Source organism: Photinus pyralis, unplaced genomic scaffold, assembly GCF_008802855.1.
Source record: "Photinus pyralis isolate 1611_PpyrPB1 unplaced genomic scaffold, Ppyr1.3 Ppyr1.4_LG3b, whole genome shotgun sequence".
NCBI classification, from domain to species: Eukaryota; Metazoa; Arthropoda; class Insecta; order Coleoptera; family Lampyridae; genus Photinus; species Photinus pyralis.
Window position 1 is genome coordinate 520197 of NW_022170510.1, and position 24859 is coordinate 545055.

The 24859-nt window shown below is 35.5% G+C and overlaps 1 protein-coding gene across 2 annotated transcripts in view; it reads right to left on the minus strand.

The window, feature by feature from the left end:
- The window catches only part of LOC116166700 (protein O-mannosyl-transferase TMTC1-like), a 435955-nt gene that overhangs the window by 32024 nt on the left and 379072 nt on the right, over positions 1-24859 (minus strand). The gene's annotated exons all lie outside the window — the stretch shown is intronic.

The following is a 24859-nucleotide window of genomic DNA, read 5'->3' on the forward strand; positions in this document are numbered from 1 at the left end:
TATATATATATATATATATATAGATTTAAAAAGCGCTAAGGTGAGATCATTTTCACATATATTGCAGATAAGGTGAGATCCATTTGGTAAACCCGAGATCCGTTTTCGGATCTCGCCTTTTTTATTGTGTATATCGAGTCTATTAGCTCGGTCGATCATACAGGAAGCTAAATTTCAATTTTCGCCCGGATCTCAACTTTTAGGTTTTTGTCAAAATTTATACACGCGAAGTTCTTGAGTGACCATCTTAGGGGGCGCTGCTTACGTTATATATAATACGTTATATTTTAAATAAAGTGAGATCCAAATAAACGGCAACATTGTAAAGCGGTACTCTCGCTTTAAAGTGCGATAGCAAATAATGAAAGAGGTAGCTGTACTATGTGCGCTATAACGTAAATAATTTGTTATCTGCTACCTCGTATGTATTATTCCTAATCCACGTTACGTTACAAGGGCGGATTTGTATTAAAGAGATTAAACTGGTGGATTGAGGAGAAATGTAAAATAACGTTTAGTATATTTTAGTAAGCGCATTAAATTAATAAGAGGGTCATAATGGATTCTAAGGGTATCGTAACTATAAGCTAGGAACACACCTACCACGGTGCCCAATAAGGGAATTTGGTACACTTTCGATGACCACTTGTATTTTAATCAAAAGATGTCAAAATCGTTATTTCTATACCAAGCTCATCGGGAAAAGAACCAAAGATATTACAGCGCTGTCTAAAAAGAGAATTTTGTAAATTGTTTATGATTGATTTTACCAATTAGGTACCGTACGCATTTAGGCAGTACGTACCACATATTAACCATACGGCAAAAATTGGCCGTTCTGATTGGACCACGGCGAAACGCGGTACGTTTTGTTCAAGTTGGGTCCTAACGCGGTACGGTTTGTCACCGCTTTGGTTTTATCCTAATTTCTTTGGGTTTGGTGTTTACACATGATTGCCGGATAAGTTCGATATTTTTGAACCGAAATTGTCACCTCTATGATTTGATTTGAACCAATTTGACTAACCCAGACATCTGTCTTCAAAAATGAACTTTTTGCAGATTTCGTTACGAAATACTGAACAACCTAATGATAATAACTTTATAGTCCTTGTGATTGCTTTTTACCAACCAGGCACCATACGGTACTGGACGAGAGATAAGAAAGCAATTTAATAATGATTTCTTTGGGTTTGGTGTTTATACATGATTGGAGGATGAATTAGATGTTTCTGAACCAAAATGGTCATCTCCATGGTTTGAACCAGTTTGACTAACCAAGGCATCTTTCTTCAAAAATGAACTTTTCACAGATTTCTTTACGAAATACTGAACAACCTAATGGTTTACATGTGATCATAAGCAAATAACTTTAGAGTTCTTATGATTGCTTTTTACCAACCATGCGCCATACGGTACTGGAAAAGAGATAAGAAAGCAATTTGATAATGATTTCTTTGGGTTCGGTGTTTATACATGATTGGAGGATGAATTAGATGTTTTTGAACCAAAATGGCCACCTCCATGGTTTGAACCAATTTGACTAACCAAGGCATCTTTCTTCAAAAATGAACTTTTTACAGATTTCTTTACGAAATACTGAACAACCTAATGGTTTACATGTATCATAAGCAAATAACTTTAGAGTTCTTGTGATTGCTTTTTACCAACCATGCACCATACGGTACTGGACGAGAGATAAGAAAGCAATTTGATTGGGTTTGGTGTTTATACATGATTGGAGGATGAAGTAGATATTTTTGAAACAAAATGGCCACCTCCATGGTTTGAACCAGTTTGACTAACCAAGGCATCTTTCTTCAAAAATGAACTTTTTACAGATTTCTTTACGAAATACTGAACAACCTAATGGTTTACATGTAATCATAAGCAAATAACTTTAGAGTCCTTGTGATTGCTTTTTACCAACCATGCACCATACGGTACTGGACGAGAGATAAGAAAGCAATTTGATTGGGTTTGGTGTTTATACATGATTGGAGGATGAAGTAGATATTTTTGAAACAAAATGGCCACCTCCATGGTTTGAACCAGTTTGACTAACCAAGGCATCTTTCTTCAAAAATGAACTTTTTACAGATTTCTTTACGAAATACTGAACAACCTAATGGTTTACATGTATCATAAGCAAATAACTTTAGAGTTCTTGTGATTGCTTTTTACCAACCATGCACCATACGGTACTGGACGAGAGATAAGAAAGCAATTTGATTGGGTTTGGTGTTTATACATGATTGGAGGATGAATTAGATATTTTTGAAACAAAATGGCCACCTCCATGGTTTGAACCAATTTGACTAACCAAGGCATCTTTCTTCAAAAATGAACTTTTCACAGATTTCTTTACGAAATACTGAACAACCTAATGGTTTACATGTAATCATAAGCAAATAACTTTAGAGTCCTTGTGATTGCTTTTTACCAACCAGGCACCATACGGTACTGGACGAGAGATAAGAAAGCAATTTAATAATGATTTCTTTGGGTTTGGTGTTTATACATGATTGGAGGATGAATTAGATGTTTTTGAACCAAAATGGCCACCTCCATGGTTTGAACCAATTTGACTAACCAAAGCATCTTTCTTAAAAAATGAACCTTTTGCAGATTTCGTTACGAAATACTGAACAACCTAATGGTTTACATGTAATCATAAGCAAATAACTTTAGAGTCCTTGTGATTGCTTTTTACCAACCAGGCACCATACGGTACTGGACGAGAGATAAGAAAGCAATTTGATTGGGTTTGGTGTTTATACATGATTGGAGGATGAATTAGATATTTTTGAAACAAAATGGCCACCTCCATGGTTTGATCCAGTTTGACTAACCAAGGCATCTTTCTTCAAAAATGAACTTTTTGCAGATTTCGTTACGAAATACTGAACAACCTAATGGTTTACATGTAATCATAAGCAAATAACTTTAGAGTCCTTGTGATTGCTTTTTACCAACGAGGCACCATACGGTACTGGACGAGAGATAAGAAAGCAATTTAATAATGATTTCTTTGGGTTTGGTGTTTATACATGATTGGAGGATGAATTAGATGTTTTTCAACCAAAATGGTCACCTCCATGGTTTGAACCAGTTTGACTAACCAGGGCATCTTTCTTCAAAAATGAACTTTTTACAGATTTCTTTACGAAATACTGAACAACCTAATGGTTTACATGTAATCATAAGCAAATAACTTTAGAGTTCTTATGATTGCTTTTTACCAACCATGCGCCATACGGTACTGGAAAAGAGATAAGAAAGCAATTTGATAATGATATCTTTGGGTTTGGTGTTTATACATGATTGGAGGATGAATTAGATGTTTTTGAACCAAAATGGCCACCTCCATGGTTTGAACCAGTTTGACTAACCAAGGCATCTTTCTTAAAAAATGAACTTTTTGCAGATTTCGTTACGAAATACTGAACAACCTAATGGTTTACATGTAATCATAAGCAAATAACTTTAGAGTTCTTATGATTGCTTTTTACCAACCAGGCACCATACGGTACTGGACGAGAGATAAGAAAGCAATTTAATAATGATTTCTTTGGGTTTGGTGTTTATACATGATTGGAGGATGAATTAGATGTTTTTGAACCAAAATGGTCACCTCCATGATTTGAACCAGTTTGACTAACCAAGGCATCTTTCTTCAAAAATGAACTTTTCACAGATTTCTTTACGAAATACTGAACAACCTAATGGTTTACATGTAATCATAAGCAAATAACTTTAGAGTTCTTGTGATTGCTTTTTACCAACCATGCACCATACGGTACTGGACGAGAGATAAGAAAGCAATTTGATTGGGTTTGGTGTTTATACATGATTGGAGGATGAATTAGATGTTTTGAACCAAAATGGTCACCTCCATGGTTTGAACCAGTTTGACTAACCAAGGCATCTTTCTTCAAAAATGAACTTTTCACAGATTTCTTTACGAAATACTGAACAACCTAATGGTTTACATGTGATCATAAGCAAATAACTTTAGAGTTCTTATGATTGCTTTTTACCAACCATGCGCCATACGGTACTGGAAAAGAGATAAGAAAGCAATTTGATAATGATTTCTTTGGGTTTGGTGTTTATACATGATTGTAGGATGAATACTTATGCATAATCAATTTTGAAGCATTTCAGTTAATGGCAAAAATTTTTTACATTAATTATAATGGCAATTGTACTTTGAAAGTAAGTTTGAATTGGGTCCTTTAATTCAAAGATGTAGACTTATGAACCACTATCAGCTGTTAGAAAAATAAAAAAATCATTTCCAACGGGAACTCTTTCCTTCAATAAATAGGTAATCGTTTTAATTTATCATCGATGTAAAATAGAGTACCTATTACACTAGGTATTATATAATTAAATGTTATAATATTTTCAAGCCCCGGGTGCCAAATAATATTAACGCTTTATCGAAGAAAGAATACGCGAAGGAATCCCACATGAAGGCTAACAACCTGTTAAGTATTCGCAAAAGATAACGAAATCTATTTTTAGAACAAGTACATTTGACAACACCGCATGATCTCTACTTAATACACCAATGTCATTTTATACACTATATGATCTCTACTTAAGTGTATTTATTTTTTGATCTCATCCTAACTGCTTTTTATATGGATAATTTTAATTGTATGAATTTCTTTCCCCTCTATAGGGGTAATGATAGAAGAACATATTTCATGTCATTGGCAACCCATTATACACGCATATTTTTAACTTTAAAGGGGGATCTCAGGTTATCCTACTATTATCCGGATCTCGACTTATATCAATAATAGATATATATATATATATATATATATGTATATAAAAAATAAAATAAATTATTATATTATTATAATTTTCTTTCGTAATTGGTTTCTAGTCTATAACTTTTGGTTATGAGCTGGGCAGTTAAATTCTGTAAGGAACAAGTTTGCAATATTACTAACTATAATAGCGAGATTGTTCACACAAAAATCTAGCAATATTATAAGCAACCTTCACAAATTTGTCATTCAGCCCAATTCGCTGTAACTTAAAATAACCTTAGCAACTTGCTAATAGTGAAGGTAATTGCTAGATGAGCAATATTTGTTAAAAGTGGTATTCTGTACTGACAAACTTAGCAATGTTGCCTAAAATTTTAACAATTCAATTGCTTGACCCTAGCAACAGGTAAAGTGCTGTTATTAAGTCTTAGCAAGTGTATTTCACCCGTTAAAATATTTTTATTTTTATTTTATTTTATTACCCCTCTCTTGTTTTGGGCTCTCAACAGGCATGCGCCCAATTACAGAGTGACCCGCATAATGCTATTTAGAGGTGCCTCTGCAGAAGGTCTTAAGATTGACAGGTGGATGGTTTAAATACGAATTTTTAAACGCTGTTGAAGATTCAATTCTTCCCATAATTCATCTACTTTTTAATATCGTTTGGAGCAGTTCTTTCATGAACTAACATGACATGTTTAGCGCATTTTCTCTGTCCGTCTGTCCGAGGCCTTAATTACTCCTACAGTTCAAGATATTTAGTTCGTTCTCCTTGCATTCGGTAGCCTATCACTCTGGCATCACAGACAAGCAACATCTTGACAATTAAACGGCGCAATGTCAACTTTCCTATTTATAGAGATATCTTTTTGAAATTTTAGTCTCTAGTAAATATAAGCATATCGCATATTGTAAACATCAGATGTGCGCATGCGCAAACTGCGCAAATGCCAAATTTTTTTTCTTATTTATAGAGAAATTTTAATAACAAGTGCTTCTAGGAAAGATAATCGTATTGGGCACTTGAACTAACAAAAATCGTAACAATTACAGTGCGAATCCGCATTATGTCCATTCAGTGACCCTTTAGGCACCCCAACTTTAGAAAGCAATAATTATCGTGATTGAAATGGATTGCGCTTCGTTTGCGTACGTTTGCGCACAATTGCATTTTGTTTGCGCGCTGCCGGTTTCAAAATTACGAAGGAATCAAATGGGAAGGGGGGGGGGGCAACTTCACAACTGGCCCCCAAGTTTAGAAATTTGACATTTTTTTTCTTGTGATCGTTTGCGCTTCGCTTGCGCATGTTTGCGCTCCCAATACCTTCGTTTGCGCCCCCGTCGTTTTTGAGTTATTCCAAATACAAAATTCCATACTGCCCCCCCCCCCCATTTTTCAAATTTGCCATTTTTTTCCATTTGATCGTTTGCGCTTCGTTTGCGCACGTTTGCGCACAATTGCATTTTCTTTGCGCACTGCCGGTTTCAAAATTACGAAGGAAACAAATTCGGAGGGGCCAAGTTTACAAATTTCACTTTTTTTCCTGTGATCGTTTGCGCTTTGTTTGCGCATGTTTGCGCTCCCAATACCTTCGTTCGTGCCCCCGTCGTTTTTGAGTTATTCCAAATACAAAATTCCATACTGGCCCCAATGCTCAGTTTTGGAGATATCGGCGGAAAACCACTTTTGACGACCATCTTGGCAAGATGTCGGCACCGGCGGCAAGTTTCGAGTTGTGCATTTTATGAATTTTAGTTCTACGCACTCAAGCATACAAAAGTTCAGTACTTCTCGAGTTATTTCCAGGTAAAAATCCTCAATGACTGGTCTATTAGCCGAACATCTAAAAATGGAAATAATTTCCAAACGGTATCTTTTGCTAGAAAACTTTTTACGGCACAAACCGGCAGAAACGTAGCACTAACCAATTCACGTAGTCTCGACATTTGTGCCGTCAATGTTCTGGTAACTTCACGGACCCTCCTACACTTCGTCAGATTGCTACCAACTAGTGATAACTTAGTAAGAGATTGTTCTCACTGGACCTAAAATTAAACGCATTAGGCCCAGGGACCCGGACCCAAATGAAATATCGGTTCCGGTTCTGACCAACCCAATCTACTATACATTTACAAATATCCATGCCCGAACCCAGATTCGAACCAGGGACGGCTGTGATAAAAGGAGGGGCGAGGTTTTAGAAAATAAAAATAAAAACAATACTCCATACATGATTTTTTTACATAAATTTTTGTATATTTTTTCCGTTTTTTATTAATAAATTAAGTTTAAATACATATTTCCCTCTTCCTCCTTTATTCCTCTTGTTGTAAATAAGCTGACGATACGTCACGTTTTGGTATGCGTGACTTTTTACTTCTTTTTCACACCTATTAATTAACCTATCACGTTGTTATAATGAATTTTTTTAATGTCATACTTTCTAAAAGACTACAACCGAAAGGAACCGTTAATTATGGACCGAAGAAAATGATCAGAACCGAACCGTTTTTTTAGAACCGAAAGCGGACCGGAACCGTTATAAAGAATTTCGTTTAAATATAAGCAGAACCGGAACCGATATTTCATTTCAGTCCGGGTCCCTGGGCCTAATGCGTTTAATTTTAGATCCAGTGACAACACTGTTACCTACTAGGTTCTCACTAGTTGGTAGCAATTTGACGAAGTGTACGAATATTAGCAATATTGCTCAAGTTAGTAGTTAAAGAATGACAAATTTGTTATGATTGCTCATAATATTGCTAGAATTTTGTGTGAACAATCTTGCTATAGTTAGTTAGATTGCTAACTTGTTAGTTACAGAATTGGACTAATGTTTGGCAGTTTTAGATGCTTATTTAAAATTTCCTTGTGGAAATTCAAAAAGTAAAAAAAAATGTAATTGGTCATTTCCTTGAATGTCTTATATTATATCATCGAAAGTATAAGAGATATAAGAAAAAAGTTTTATATAAAAGTTACTGTCTTTGAAACTCTTCATATAGGATTGATGTTAAAAAAATTCAAGATGGCTACTTTTGTGGAACATTTACCAACTTTCTAAAGTTAAATAGAGAATCTAAAAATCTATCAAGTGATCTAAAAATCCAATATGATCAACTTTATGAAGTTGGTAAATCTTCCTCAAAAGTAGCCATCTTGAATTTTTAGCGCATTTTTGCAAAAAATTTTTTTTGTAAAAAGTAGCTTTTAATCTCACTTTGGCTGGCTGGCTGGCTGGCTGGCTGGCTGGCAGCAAATGTGGGCGCGTAGAAGAACTCTTGTAGAAAGGCAACGGGTGTACGTGTATCTACAGGGCCGTGAAATTTGTCAACCTTAGGGACATTACTACATGATGTGGGGTTGGCGACATCTGGGCGTCATCCTCGAGCGTAGTATACTAACGTGAAGGTTTTTTAGTTTTTTCCTATCTTCTACTACAGTTTTGGTCCGATTCTTTTGAAATTGGTGTCGTCGGAAAGATGTTGTAAACGCGCACAACTCCTGCGTGGCGGGATTTTGTTTTTTGTCATAGGGGCGAAATTAACGACCTTTTGCGAGGCGGCGCGCGCGTCTTCGAGAAGTAGTCAGGCGCCTTTTACCTTCCGTTGCGAACTCACGCGGTTTAACGTTTCGTGAATCTCGAATCGCTGTCTCTCTTTCTCGTGTCGCCAATAGAAGTGAATTGCGAGTGAAAGGGACGTCGGAAGTGGGTACCGTAAAAGAGAATGTGGTAGCCCGCGACACGATCTCACTGATGGTGGAGTCAAATCTTCAAACGCGAATTGCGAGTGAACGGGACGTCGGAAGGGGGTACCGTCAACGGGAATGTGGTAGCCCGCGACACGATCTCACTGATGGTGGAGTCAAATCTTCAATCGCGAATTGCGGGTGAACGGGACGTCGGAAGGGGGTACCGTCAAAGGAAATGTGGTAGCTCCCGACACGATCTTCCTGATGGTGGAGTCAAATCTTCAAACGCGAATTGCGGGTGAACGGGACGTCGGAAGGGGGTACCGTCAAAGGAAATGTGGTAGCCCCCGACACAATCTTCCTGATGGTGGAGTCAAATCTTCAAACGCGAATTGCGGGTGAACGGGACGTCGGAAGGGGGTACCGTCAAAGGAAATGTGGTAGCCCGCGACACGATCTCACTGATGGTGGAGTCAAATCTTCAATCGCGAATTGCGGGTGAACGGGACGTCGGAATGGGGTACCGTCAAAGGAAATGTGGTAGCCCCCGACACGATCTTCCTGATGGTGGAGTCAAATCTTCAAACGCGAATTGCTGGTGAACGGGACGTCGGAAGGAGGTACCGTCAAAGGGAATGTGGTAGCCCGCGACACGATCTTCCTGATGGTGGAGTCAAATCTTCAAACGCGAATTGCGGGTGAACGGGACGTCGGAAGTGGGTACCGTAAAAGGGAATGTGGTAGCCCGCGACACGATCTCACTGAAGGTGGAGTCAAATCTTCAATCGCGAATTGCGGGTGAACGGGACGTCGGAAGGGGGTACCGTCAAAGGAAATGTGGTAGCCCCCGACACGATCTTCCTGATGGTGGAGTCAAATCTTCAAACGCGAATTGCGGGTGAACCGAACGTCGGAAGTGGGTACCGTCAAAGGGAATGTGGTAGCCCCCGACACGATCTTCCTGATGGTGGAGTCAAATCTTTAAAAGCGAATTGCGGGTGCACGAGGAAAGTGGGAAGCGGTTAGTGAATGTAGTAGCCTTCGACAAGATCTGTTATTGATGGTTGAATCGAAAGTGGCTAATAGAATACTGATCTGCCACACAAAAATGCGCTGAAGTCCCTTCGATCTCAAACGAGGACTTTGATAATTTTTTTCTTTTTGAGAACCGTAATGTCTCCACTTTTGTTTAGATATATTTTACGTGAACGCGTTTCTTCCAACTTGAATGAGGTTTACGTTTGTGCTTCGCTGTGCCCTATTTTCTACAAGTACGAATTTCCAAGTCCATTTCACGTTGAATTGGCACCTGTTGATGTTTTGCATCAGTGAGGATAGATTATCTATTAACACACATTTTTACATTGCTATTGTTCTTATCTAGCGTACCCACCATGAGAGAGAAATTTAGAACAAATTGAACAGCGAAACTTTTGGAAGTAATGTGAAAAAAATCAATGTTAACTCATAAATTTATTTCTAAATCACGTTAGAATTTTAAAAACTGTAAAACGAACTTGAAATTGTTTGAAAAGACCGAGATAGCATTTAGCTTTTCAGGAGACTGTACATTCTTATGTATACTCCTTCCACTACAATAAAAATTTTATGCTTTGGCTGTCCTTAGAAATATTTTGTTCAATTTTTTATATCATTAACTTCAGATAAACCTAATGTCCCGTTTGACTTCTTTTAGCTGTCGTAAAACAAAATCCTACAGATTACTTCGCATAAGTAAATAAATAGCATCATTAATACTGTACAATCCACGACAGCCTGCATTTGCCATTGGAGAACAATATGTTCGATTTCTCTAATGTCATAACGTATAGAAATGGTTTCGCTTTCTTAAAAGCTGAAAGGCATGGCTCCTTTGTTAGAACGAATAAAAGGGTTTTTATGTATAATTTACCTCAGGATGGATTTGATTAAAGCGCTAATTGAGTAAGACTTCCGTAATTAAAGTCTGAGAGCACTTATTGCCTGATTATATTAAGTACCTTCCTATCAAATTTCATGATATCAAATTGCATAACGGTATTTAAGCGTTATATCCAATATTCTTTCGATCATAATCAATATACACAGCAGTCGAAAGTATTCTTAATAAAACAAGTACTACGCAACGTAATGAAGAAAAACCGAAGTAAAATTTGTTCATCTTATTCCATACCGGTTGTGGCATTTTAAGTATCACATCTGACATCACTGTAAGGTCTTGACAGTTTTTTCAAATGTACTTAATTTAGTTTTGATTAGATTTCCCATAGTTTTAAATCATTTCATTGCGCCAGTAAAGGCACCGGATTCAAGCCTTAATCATTTAGTACCACTGGGTAAACAAATAATTTACATTTTTGAAAAGATTTACCTCGTGCCCTATAGACAAGCTACTCCGTTATTTTGATGAAGTAATTTCTCTAAATCTAGGTACATCGCCAATAAAAGGAGTATTATTTGGAAGAAACAGGCCGCTAGGATTTATGAAACCTCAACAACCTTTAATGGCTTTGTTACGCCCAAAGTAGCTTTTAAATAGCCGACGATGGAACTTATTTGTTTGGTCTATCAGAGATCAAAATCATTTGTACGTAAACAAACCCGCGAATGGAGGCCATTTTAGCCACAAAATGTGTTAGTATAAGCTTTCCAACAAACTATTTGTATCTCTTTAGATGGTAGACTAAATTATAGAATGGTGGATCACCTGCTTATAAGTTATAACACACTTGTTACTGGTATTGAAGGCTGAGGAAGGTTGTCGAATTTCATTGCAAAGATTCATCAGGCGTAATCAAAGCAGAATGCAGACAAAACCTTGGTGACGTGCACATCATCAGTTTACGACAATTAAAAGGTGGAAGTCTACTTATTGTTGAACACCCCATAAAAAGGAAATATGGTAAATAGCACTTAATCATGCAAATACAATTTTAATTAAATTAATGCTATTCGGAGCATTAACATAAAGTTAAGTTGCGCCAAGTTGGAGTTTCAAACCTTTAAATACATAATTCCTTGCTATTAATATGAAGTGAGCTGCGTGTTAAGTCACTCAAATTCACTTCCTGCTCCAGTATAACATTACATTAAGAGTTTTGCACAGTAAATGCGTTTCGATTTAATACCCAAAACCACTGCACTACGTGCCGTCGCTAATGCATACTTGCAAAACCAATTTCCAACTGCGGGGACAAACATGAAATGAATGCATCTCGGTTTAATATGTTAAATCTACTAATGCAGCAATTGCTAATCAGTAGGGTGGAAATAAATCATAAGTATGAAACTGTGATTTGGACAACGACCTGTAATAGAATAAAAATAGTGGACAAAATTGATTCTCATAGAAGTCCTGACTCGATGTATGCGGAATATTGTCGCTCTTATTACGCTATTTGAACAGCAAATGCGTTGAATTGATGGGCGATTAGCAAAGGACTAAGTAAATGATCCTACTGTCATAAAAACCCTTCTTATAAGTACATAGTGTTATTTCCATCACCTCTCAAATATTTAGATGACAAATATGTGAATCCCTTAAAAAAGGTGGTCGATTTTAGCAAATTTGTAGAAACAGAAGGTGACAATTACTTTATTTTATAGCGTAAAATGGCGTTTTAATAGGTTTGAATGAGTAGAACTATTCGCTTTTTAACCGTGAGGGTAGATAAAGTGCGATCACTTTAACCGCTAGGATAGATAAAGTAAAACAGATGATTGTGCATTCTAATAACATCTGTCATTCTTACTTGAAATGTCATGCGGAGTATGATGTAAAAATGACGTTTGGAACATATGACAATGCTGTTCCTATGGAAGCGACGACAGAACCTAAGCCTGCTATTTTTGTCGTCTAAATTAAATTCAGAATTGTCAGAAAGTTTCTTTTTATACAATTTTTTTTTCTATACAAAGGAAACGCGGGGTCTAGGTCAAATCCGAATTACTTGCTGTCGTCGTGGTGCAATATGGGCCGATGGATATCGACAGATTTTGTGCGGTGATTAGCAAACGTCTGTCACCACAATTATCATATATGTATAATATCATTACGGCTTTCATAATAGCACTAGTGGTACGAATTCATAAAAGCACGCATATGATAATTACTACTATTTTGTACAGCGAACGTCAAAATTAGAATTATCACGGCATCCACTCGTATAGGCACTTGATAATTTTGAATTTTAATTTACTGAAACGTTTATATAACTCAATATGTGAATAAAATCTATTTGGATCGTCGTATATTAAATTTTGGTAGGTACACGTTCTATATGAACGTTATTAATGAAACTGGTGCAATAAAACGTTACACGCGGTTCATTATAGTGTTCTTGTATCAATAAGAACTATTAAAAAAATATAAACATAGAATGGTACGTACGCAATAACACGTGATGTTAAATTTGCATCCAGAAATAAGTTTCTGCGGCGTTACAAGAGGACGCAAGGTAGTGGAGTAATTATCCTTCAGCTAATTTGCTCAAATGCCAAAGCGATACAAATACAAGCAAATTTATGGTTCATGATTCCTTCGAAGTTAAATTTAAAGAATGTCTGTAATTTTTCCAGCAAGTTATACAGTCGATGTACATAGCGCCTGGAAACACTGATAAATCACCAGCAGGATAGCACTCGATAAAAATCGCGGACTACAGTAAATAACATGAACGTTGAAATACTGCTTTTAAACCTATAAACTTAGTTTGTTACTAAATCAAGAGGGATGGAGGGAATCGATAACAAAATTACATGGTATGGGTGGATCCGCGTACGACATTTTTGCTAAACGCATAATCTTTAATTATCCGATTCCCTTGTTGAATGATAATAAATCATTTCCTTTGCATTAAAATATAAAAATCTTGCTGTGTCGTGGTTACATCTTAATTGGACTTAATAATTACGTTATGCCATTAACAATTCATTGAACAGGGGGAAATCATTTCATCACGGAGCTTAATAAGGTTAACCTTAAAAGGGAAGTGTATGTAAATTTTTAATAAAGATAACGGAACATAAACCAGATGTCACAAATTGAAAACTAAATTTCATTTTAAATATTTATGGGTGTACTTTAAATTAACGTGAATGGTTTATAAAAATAAGAATCTCCTAGTAACCGGACGATCATTCCTCAGTAGTGAAACTGCGATTGTAATGCACTTCATTGTGGAAAATTTCCTTTTTCGTTTATGTAGTGTTATACTGTGTCAACGCCTTGCACCATAGATACCTTTCTAATATAACTAAACCCAGATCTTCTACATTTTTATTTATTTGAATGATTGCATTAGCATTTATTCGTTGTTCCTTGTCCTCTGCTAACCATCATGATGTAATTATATCATTAGAGATGAACGTTCTGTAATAATCACCCCCCTACGTATTTAATTAACAGATCGTTCACGACGGGTTTATTTCCTCAAATTGGATCGAAGTTGCGTAGATGAGGGTAGAGTGGGCTAAGTTTGTCTTCGGGAGATTTCACCCAGCCAAAATCAGAAGGGTCTGGAGCATAAATGAGAGGATTTTTCGCAGATGCCCATATGCTCGTTTGGTACACAGCCCTTCTGCAGTGTAGCAGTGGAGCATCCTACGTGGGAGGTATGGTCTCTGGGTTATGGTTCCGGTGGCAAAATATCACCTTTCTAAGCGAGTTTCTAAGTCTTTTTGTTTCCCCGCCGTAAATTTTAACAAAAAAGGTTTCTAGTTCACTGAACAAGGAAGAGTTTATTTCAATACTTATAAATGGTTTAGTCAAAAACTCACACATTGCGGATATTAATGATTCTCGTCTTCTTTGTATTGCAAGGAATGCGGTTTTTTTCGATCTTCCTCTTATAGACGATGTGGAATCACATTCTGTTACGGAGGTAAATAAGGGCAGAGCGCGGCTGAGTTTCGATCCCAAAGCGTGGTAAACTGAAGAAAAAGTTGATATTATCAATTGGTATAGTGCCAGTAATAGTTTAAGGATCGTATGAGACTTATTTTCTGTGTTGATCACTTTAAAAGTAGTGGTTATTGAAATGCGATTCACATAAGACTCCGTAAACAACCCTCAATTATAACGGAGGATATGAAACTGAATGTTTTAATTAATAAAACTAATGGTAATTTATTTTTATTTAGAGTCAAATAATAGATACAATTGTGGTGCAAATGTTTTATCTTTCCTATTCAATGGTTCTCTAATTGCATTGCATTTTATGTTGAAGGTTGAACCAAATATGGAACGCAGTCTGTAGGAAGGGTGTATGCTTTATGTCAGCAGGAAACAAAATTGAAACTTAATATAGAAGTTGAATATTAAACAAAATTTATAATATTTAATGCCAACGAGCTACTGTCACCACAAACTTTTAACACTTTGCAATTTTGCGACATTCATTTCATTCTAGAGTTAAATTATTGGGATGGACATGAATGGGAACTAACTTTTGAAACTTTCGATTCGGCTTAACGCCTTGTTAATATTAATGGCAACTTTTGTGTTGTCATTTTAATTTTGTATTGTCGTTTTGTTACGAAATGCAAATAAAAATTAGTTACCTAAAGTTACACTAAACAGATCGCACGGATTAAAGTAACTAAGTATATAGGCATGTTAACTTCAGCTATGGATTGGGTCTGTTTAATCAATGTCTTCGAAAGTGTTGACCCGCATCGTGCTATACGGAAATAATGATCAACATTGGAGAAACACATTTTCGGATAATACTTTCTTCCTGGATTATCCTCGTGTCGAGCGATCAGCATTGTCACTCCGTATCTAACGACACCTACCCTATATTCAAGGGAGTGTGTTCACATAACATCCCGTATCGTCAGCTTTGCGGAATATGTTTGTCGATGTAAAAATGAGATCCCAGTGTAGAGGGTAAAAACACGTCTTAAATTGCTCTTTAAACTCGCAAGCCTCATTAGCAAAGTTTGGCAAGCACATTGTCCTTGTTTAGTCCAAGCTATAACAGCGAACAGTGATATCACCCCCATCGTTACCGCAGCCAGTTGCCACGTCATTCTGTATACTACAACGCAGCTGTTTTATTTAACGGTTACGACGTAACTTAGCTAATGAACATTTCTTGTGGACGTTAAGGATCGAACAAGAAATGTACTGAACGGCACTACTAACAATCAGTTTCTAAGTTATGTTACAGGTCCTGTTGAACACGATCAAATAAGGGATAAAATGGAACAGCTTGAGTATAAGACATTTATGGGATATAACATATTTTTTGCGTAATGGTTTAACATGCAACACGTTGTCGAGAAGTAGACATTCCTTGTAAGGTTTAATTTAAGCATTCTATCTGAACGCGACATGGCCGATCTTCCCTCTCGCAACTTGAAAAATTCAAATTAAAATTGAAAGCATGCTCTAGACGTAAAAAGAAAAGCACGTTGTTTAATAAACTTCAGTGGAAGTTGAATTGTGGGAACCGAACTATTATAAATTAATTTGGAAGAAATTAATGAGGCGAGCTTTGCATTATTAACTTCAATCCTATGTACCGGAACTACCTACATATTCACGGAACATGAAATATTACAATTCATGATGGAAATTTGCATATTTTAGAGGTAAAGAGGAGTCATTTTTAAGGTGATTTGTGTAAGCGTGATGTTTTCAATAGCACATGAACCTTTAGGGAATTGAATCAGATTTTGGTCATCAATAATTAATATACGCTGGTATTTGGAAAATGTTTCCTTTCTCTCAGACAAACGCTCATTTAATTTGATTTTTTAATACGTTTTCAATTAACGTTATTGTTATTTTAAGAGCAAGACATAGGGATGTAGTCAAAGATGTTGCATTTGAACGCTCAGTTATACCAGCGAACAGCTTTAATGTCGCGGTTAACTACTCCCAATGTATTTAAAATATTAAACTCATTAGTACCTGCTACCTACAAATAAATACGAGAAGTGGTAATATCAACCTCCTATCACAAAAAGAACCTTTTCTGTGTACGCTGCGTGCACGCAGAAAGATAAACAGAATATTCATTTCTAATGTAAAAGCACGCAATGGGTTTCGAGGAAATTCATCTAAAAATAACGTGAAAATATTGTTTCATCGAAATTCGATTCTAATATAATTACACTAAATTACGCAAAGACATGGAGGGTTTGTTATTATTTAATGCATAAATAATGATATCTGGGTGATGTAGATAAGGTCGCCCAAATAAATACACTAATTTCGTATAATATAAGTCAAATTCAATACAAACAGGATCTATAAAAGTCTAAAAGTAAAAAAAATAAATCTATACAGACTGGTGACAATAAAATGCACGAATGTAGTGTAGAGCACGGATTTTCGGAACGCGCCCGATCAACTTCGTTGATCCAATTTTAACCGTAGATGTTGATGTAGATATTAGACATTTTCTCACTCATTCTTAATGATACCAACATGAAAAAAAGATTGAACATTATCTTCAGCTGCTTAGCATCCACCGCCCTTATGCAGTCGAGAGGCGAAGGAATAATCTCGCATCTACCATGGAACGCCTCTTGGTTAACGATCACCGATTAACTTGGAACGCCTTTTTTGTATGAATCGCTGCTTAGCATCCACCGCCTTATACAGCGGGAGGGGAAGGAATACTCTCCCATCTTCCATGGATCGCCTCTATGTTAGCGATCATCGGTTAACTTGGAACACCTTTACCGTATGAATGTGCGTTTTTCCGAAAACAAATACCATTTTGGGTTATCTTTTGGACTCAACGGGTATATGACCAGATGAGTACAAGCGATCGCAGATGTATACCTCGTATTGTTAAAGAAATTCAATTTTTAACTAACTACGAGTAATTATACGATACGATTAAATTTAATTGAAGTTGCAGAACATTGTTTTTGAAGTGATGATGCCGAGAACGAGAAGCGATGATGTAAAATAACAAAAAGAATCAATATCGTAATTTGGGCACTACACTTTGTTGAGAAAACGTGCACATACAATAGATCGATGTTGAGGAATTGAATTTCATTTCTTCCCCGTGACAACAATATATCAAAATCGTGCCAAAATTCTAAAACTAAGCTCTACGCAACAGAGATAATTTTGACTGTTTTTAATTGCGTATCTATTAATCAGTGGAATCACAAAGACTTTCGCTTCTTGATTGCTAAATTTGTTATGTGATTTATTTTATCGAAATATCGTATACTAAATTGCGTTAGAAGATCGCAAAAAATTAATGGAAAACTGAAACAATCTGAGTAATAGAAAAAATGGTATAGACATGCGACTAAAATTAATTTTAACAAAACTCCATCTCGACCTTATTCTGCGGGGATCAACTTAGAAAGTTTTGATGTGGATAGATAGAAACCTTTCAAACCGAGTCACGGAATTTGTATTCTATTTGACAAGAATACTAAATATATATTTGTTTCACGACTTGCAGCATGCCAGAATATGTATAAACACAAATCCTGTGTCGGGAAGAACGGTATACTCAAAGTATTATTGCATGTGTACTACAATGTTACAATAATTTATTATGCAATTTACGACGAACATTATTAACATGCAGGTTGTGTGCAAATATGTCTGCTGAAAGTAAATGATTCGTATTCGGGAAGAGTTGTTCCGATGTGTGAGCACAAAGTAAAAGGATGATATTGCTTTTGTAAACAAATATGCAGATGTACTTGCAATTCAAACATCATCTACTGCCACCGTTATATACATATAAAAGTCAGATTTAGAATTTAAGAGATAAATTCGTTCCTTATGCGTTGGGTTGTTTTATTTGCTGTAACGCACAAAATCAATAGATTCGTTTTCCGCCTCTGCTTCCGTTCCGATTTAATATTTACCTTTTTGTGGATATTAATCTAATTAAATTGTTTCTACATTTCACAATATAAATCATTTACGATATAAGCACAGAAACATAACAGAAAAAAAAATGGTCTGTTACAGTTTTCTGCTGTAGTGTTGTATAAAGGGCTCAAAAATCGGTTATAATTTTAAGCTTCTTTAACCTCCGAGAGTTAGTTTGTCACTCAATTTTTAAGTGCATCGCCCAGCTGATAGAGGCTAAAAATAAAAAGTCGACTCATAAGTCATAAGTCATGAGCCTATGAGCTTTTTTGAATTTTTATAACGCACTATTTTCAATTTCACAAGCGTTGCGTATGTACGAGTAACATTTAAAAAAAGTTTGAAATCATACACGCGTCCATTATAATTGTTAAAGCGTGGATGAGTATGATTTTTTGGAATTTTCATACTTAAGAGCAACTGAAAACTTATTTCGTTGAGTTTTATCTTATGGTATGTTTCCTTGAGGTGATCAAGAAATATAATTTACAATGTAACGTATTTTCCACAGAACATGAAGGCGCCCAAGACGCAAAAGCTATGTATTCTTCTAGTTCTTGTCTTAATTGCTTGTAGAATTAATCATGGTCGTAGCACAATCGTAGTTCTCATTTTCTCAAAGAGAACATGTTAAACCGTTGACTCTAAATCAAGTACACCATATTGTTACGCTGTTACGCTACGTTACAGTAAGTACAAAGATCATACTTGATCATTGATAACTATAAACTTTAACGAGTAAGTTGTATATAGTTTCGAATTTTCTTTGAAATTGTATTCCAGGATAATTTAATGGTAACAAACCTCAATGCTCATTTCAGCATCTTCCACATCAGAATAACAAAAAATTAATACAGGAAGTCAACGTGAGCTACACAAACAGCAAGTCGCTTTGAAATCAAAGAAACAAATTTCAAAGAATTATGCGACCGCGTAAAATATGAAAAAAACACAGTCTCCTTTGAATGATCCACTATTTTGCATGTGTCACACAACTAGAGCATAGTTCATTACAAAAGGCGGTCGCTTTCAGTTAGCGTACGTGCTCCCCAAAATGTAATTAAACAATTTTGCGGATACCTTAGTATTTCAAACTAAAACTTTGTTTTAGAGAAAATACAAATTGTTTATGTTCCATTACTCATTTTCTTGTAAGAAATTTTACATTCGGAATGTAAACCTTCAGGCATACACCAACTGGTGGAATTGCTTTCACTTCTGTAATTTTCGCAATCAACAAAGCGTTAATAATTTATAATCAACAATGCCGACGTTGAAATGGAATATTTCCATCTTTCAAAGTCTATGTGTAAATTACGCCTAAATGTATCATTATAATTGAGTTGCGTAACGTATTTCCACAACACTATTAGAGAAAACAAAAGTCACTATTTAGGTGAATGCTTTGTGCCGCAAAGTTCCTTTAGTAACTTCACGCTTGCCTTAATGAATTTAAACTAACGTTTCACTTCGCGTTTGTCTTCTGATGCATCCCCATAGTTATAATTAGTCATTATTAAATTTATATTAATATATAACGTTATATTACACAACAGATAACTTTTACGAAATAGTTTATCTACTTATTAAGTGACGCGTGATCTGAAGAAAGGCAACGTTATCTGCAACAAAAGGCGCCTTTAAATAGCGTTATTATTGTGCTTATTACCGTCTACCAGGCGCTACAATTTGGAGCATTGCTTTAGAGATTCAGTTATGTAGCATTGTCTTAAAAATAATGTATGGAGGTTTCTGAAAAAATGTATCTAACATGAACTTGTAGTTCACCAGCCACCAGCTCTGAATTTTAAATAAATTCGCGTTAATGTTGGCCCATCTCTTTGCAACATGTAATTACTTTCTAAAGACATGTCAGTATTGCTTACACATGAGACGCGTTTCCCATCTGTAATTATTATACCCTTGTTGTTCGGAGCTATAACACGATATGAACCTGTAATATTCCGGTTTTTTCAATGAGTGATGTGGTCTTTCGCCATTTATCACACCTTGCCGACGGACGGAAAAACGTTAACTATGCCATTGAAATTAGATGACTCACTAGTCACTAGTAGGCGGGGGACACTATCTGACCCGAAGGATCAATTTTCAAACGAGTATAACTTTTGTGATTTTAAAAAACTCATCAAGTATATACAAACCAAATTTCGTAGAATTTTCCTAATTTTCGTTGTCCGGCAAAGAATTACAGTGGAATTTTTTTTTCAAATTTTCAAAAACTATTATAGTTAATATCGTAATTATTGCCCAATTACTTTTACTAATCCTAGATTTCAGATTCGTGATTTTCATGTTCAAAAACCCACAGATACCAAATTTCGTCGAAATCAGAATTTTCGAACCCCTATTGAGGAGTGCGTCCTTTCGTGGTATTGAGAACATTTTCATAAAATCGAAAAGGGTATAAAACCTATTCAAAGACGTGCTCCCAGTCTAACTCTTATGGTTGCTGAGAAAAAAATTAAAGAAAAAATTTTCCCACTTTTTGGGGGTAGCACTAAACGCGTTAGACCATCAGGTTATTGCGAAAAAGTGCTTATTTTGCCCCCAATTCTTTTACATATTCATATGTAACACTATGTATATTGTTACGTTGTAAAAAAAAACATGTCGGCATACACACGACTTTTGTGGAACGCCCTGTAAATGTAAACATTTGTTTTAGGTTGTAAAGCAGAAGATTGACCAACTCCGTATTCTGTATAATTTATGACCTTCGAGATCGTTTATAATTTTGCATTTCTGTCTGTCCGTGTCCATCATAACTTTGTTTAGAAACGTCCGATAGCTTTGAATCAGCTACGTAGACCATCGGGCCAAAAAGTTACAACCCAAAGACAGTCGTTCGGTATTAATTTGTATTGGATTTTTCTATTTAAAATTCCCGTTTTTTTCTGTTTTGGAATCTTTGTTTCGCTCTCTAGTCGTGATTTTTGGAACTGAAAAAGTAATTACTAGGTATAGTAAATAATCCAGTCAGGAGTCATTACATACCAAACTGTGCCATTTACTGAAATGAATACATACAAATAAATTTATAAATCTTACAAACTTATTATTACATTTACATATACTGCCTAACGTAAATACTCCACGCAAAGCAAAAGTAAATACTTAGCTGATTGAAGTATTTCATTCAGAAGTCAAATTATTAGTAAAGAAAGATAAACAACCGCCTTAAGGTTCCAATAAATATACTGTTTACCCTATTAATTAGAAGAGGACCGACTCCATTACAAACAACATACACAATTTATGCTATTTTAGGATGACAAAATTTTATGAACAAGCAGTGGTGCAGTTAGCAAATGTTTGAGAATAAAAGCTTCACCAAATTACACGCCCGCTTCGCATTGAATGCGATACTCTAATTCGGATTGCTAAGCAAATGCGGGAAATGGAAATGCCATATTAGGATAGATGAACAATACCTACGCAATACTTGGAAGGTAAAATGACATATCACAAAATGAAAAGTAAATTACCATAGTTGCTTACATTAAAGATGGATTCATATTCACCAATAATAATAAGTGGATTTTTACAGGCATTGTCAAATAGTCGAATTTAACTGCCCAACTATGATAAAAATGTTTGAGTATGTTTAAAAACATGTGCGAGATTTTTAATTTTCATAACCCTTACTGCATCTCAGAAAGTAATCGTAAAAGGGGCCAAGCAAAAATGCTAAATTCCTGGTGACAAAAACCTTTAAAACAGAGAAATGAGACCTGATAACAATTTTCAGATCGAATGATGTAGATGTACAAAATGGTACCATTGTAAAAATAGGGAAATTAAAAAAAAAATGCTATGCTTTTTGTCTTCATCTTATAGAATATAAGTGAAGCTTCGCGATGGAGGCATTATTAAAATTTTATTTCTTCAAAATTAATTTCACCAAATTAATACAAACGTATATTACGATTAGACTATTAAAATCCCTTTCAAATAATGTTCCATACCCCTTCTACTTAAAAATTGTAATGCGCCTATCTCAAAAGGAGTGTTAGAGGTGGTAATATTTTCATACTATTAATTGTTACATTAGGAATCTCCGAGGGAATATCTGTTTCAGGTTTTTTTCCAATAGTACATAATAACGCTAAAAAGATGGAACCAAAGATCTCACGCTCAGACCATTTGATGTATAAACATTATCGTTGGAACGCTTCCATTTGAAATTATTTCATGTTTTTTGAGGTTTATAAATTTGTTTGCCACATGGTTTTTGAGTTCAACCGCCAGTTGAAATTTTTTAAATAGCAAGTCAAGTCAAGTGGTCCATATTTCACAAAATTAGGATTTATTTCACACGTAATACCATAGTTATGTTATAGGCAAACAAACCACATGTACTGTGTTTTTGTCACTATATTAAAAACCTGCTCATTGAAAAAATAAGCTTCCTAATGACGTATCACGACATGTGTGGCCATTAAAAAAAATTCACTATGGCGGTTGCAATAAAAAACCATATCTCGAAAACAAATTGTTTAACCTCAAAATTTGTGAAATAATATCAAATGGAAGCGTACTAATTTTCAAAATCAAAATATCGTTTCGTTTTAGTGACAAATCAAGGGTTTGCGAGAAAAATAGCAAGAATTCAGTGTCGCGTGCGCGGAGCGAGGCAGTCTGTGTCAATCTTTTTAGAAAAAGGTCACGAGCAGTATACAAGTTTTGTAAACAAAGTGATTACTTAAAAAAACAAACCATTCGCGACTCCAATTCATAAAAAGAACTTTTTGCTGTTCAAAGCTCCAAAATCTAAACGTAAACAGTCAAAGCAAATCGCAATGCTAAGAATACATATTTTATTTACTTATTTTATTTTTATTTATTTATTTATTTGCGCATGAGTGCCAAGAATATCCTCCTTAAATTGCAACTAGTATTGAGAAGACGTGCTTGTTCGTCTCCAGCATGAAGTTTACGTCAAAGATACAACGGATAACATTTCAAATATTCCTTCAAATTATCAAGCTGTCGTTTGGGATGGTGGAGCCTTAATTCATTCTATTCCTCGTGCAGCAGGATCAAAAACGTTTGCGCTTGCCGGATGAAGCTGATCAATTCAGAACTGAGAAAAACACTAGTACTGGGCATTGTCTAGGATTTCAGTATGGAATTTTCTATAAAAAATGAGATACGTGATAATCGAGGTCATGGTGCTGGACTGGAAGTTGGTCCAAATGTAAGACTCCCTAATATAAGGAATAGGCAAGTTTCTTACGCCACTCAAAAAATAAGCAGCATTTGTTTAATTATTTGAGTGAAAATGCTGTTTTGAACCTTGATGGTATACAAAATGATTTTTACAGCACTACAAAAGAAAATGTTAGTCATGTAGGGAATGCAAATATCATGTTATTAAAATGCCACACCGAAGAAGCAGATTGCTGGTATAAAACCACCAAATCCATGCAAGTATGGGTGGAAGAAAGAGGGTGATAGACTCGTTCCAGTTTGGTCTGATGTTCCTGCGGTTGCTACAGCGTGTCAAGTAACAATTAAGTGTGGATGTATAAAGAAATCATTAAACTGCACTACTTTCTGCAAGTGTTTTTGTAATAAATAGGCATCTGGTTAATTAATTCGATAACTAGAATTAACATCTTTCACTCAATGGTTAAAATCGAGGTTAAAATAAAACCTTACTGTCTCCAAATTTCGTTATAAAGCTCCTTTTAAAAGAAAAAATTTAAGTTCTTTATATTTTCAGTATTCATGTCTCTTAAATTCCGTGGAAATAAATTGTATAGCTAAGCGCTGCACTGATGAACCTTTGATAGGATTTCGTCAATATATAATGGTAAAAAGGAATACTTAACCATTATCATAATTGTGTGTCTCATTCTGTAATTTGTGATGATTATGTACAATTTATAAGCAGATTGAAATAGCTACAATTATCTCCATACTGAATGCCTACCAGTACACGAACTGCTCTTCTCTGGAGAACGAAAGTTCTTCCACGAGGGAAACAGTTGCCCACGATATCTTACAGTAAGGAGCATTACTGCGAATGACAGCTTAATATGCTAACTTTTAAACATCAAAGGAAAATAATTTATGAAATTACAAAAGCCATGCGTAATACAGAAAGCATCTACATTAAAGACGAAAAAAGAAGAAGGAGAACAGACAATATAGCATAATCGAAAGACATGTATACCAAAATTGGATAGTAATATTTATTTTTTTTTATTTTTTTATTTATTTTATCTCTGTATATACACCTAACATACAATGGTAATATTCGCAAATGTAAAACTGGGTACGGAAATGCATGAGTGTGCCATTTTAAATAAAGTCACTGGACTTTCTTCGTTTTCTCTCTCCTCTCGAATCACGTGCGAAAGTCTCGCAACATATTTAGTACGCCACATTTCTCTATGTAAAAGCATTGAATAAATTGACATCTCACGAATCACGAATGAATGAAAAAATACTTGCATACCTAACTGATTAAGGATGTCACAAGCTGCTCGG